Source organism: Buceros rhinoceros, unplaced genomic scaffold, assembly GCF_000710305.1.
Source record: "Buceros rhinoceros silvestris isolate BGI_N320 unplaced genomic scaffold, ASM71030v1 scaffold18382, whole genome shotgun sequence".
Lineage (NCBI taxonomy): Eukaryota > Metazoa > Chordata > Aves > Bucerotiformes > Bucerotidae > Buceros > Buceros rhinoceros.
Genome location: NW_010401144.1, coordinates 49938 through 50298, shown reverse-complemented (window position 1 = coordinate 50298; position 361 = coordinate 49938). Strand labels below are relative to the sequence as shown.

At 59.8% G+C, this 361-nt stretch overlaps 1 protein-coding gene across 1 annotated transcript in view; it reads left to right on the top strand.

Annotated features, from left to right (window-relative positions):
* Positions 1-361, top strand: part of LOC104489952 (keratin, type II cytoskeletal 5-like) — a 7204-nt gene that overhangs the window by 4934 nt on the left and 1909 nt on the right. The gene's annotated exons all lie outside the window — the stretch shown is intronic.

Genomic DNA, 361 nt, shown 5'->3' with positions numbered 1-361 from the left:
TGCGGATCAGCTTCTGCGTGGTGGAGGGCAGGCGGGATGTGGTGGAGGGCAGGCGGGAGGTGGTGGAGGGCAGGCGGGAGGTGGTGGAGGGCAGGCGGGAGGAGGTGGAGGGCAGGCGGGAGGAGGTGGTGGCCTGGCACTGCAGAAAGAGTCAGCTTCTGGCATTGGAGCAGGGCTGGAAGGTCAGACTTTGCCCCTGCATTAGAGGAAAGTCCACCTCTGCCTATCAGAGAAGGTCCCTCAGCACAAGGATGTGTTGTGGTAGCCACCTTCTTGCTGGGGAAGCAAGTTGTGAGCCACTAAACTACCCCAGCAAAGGTGTGTAGTGAAGAGTTGTAGATGTCTCCTTTTCTTGGGGGAC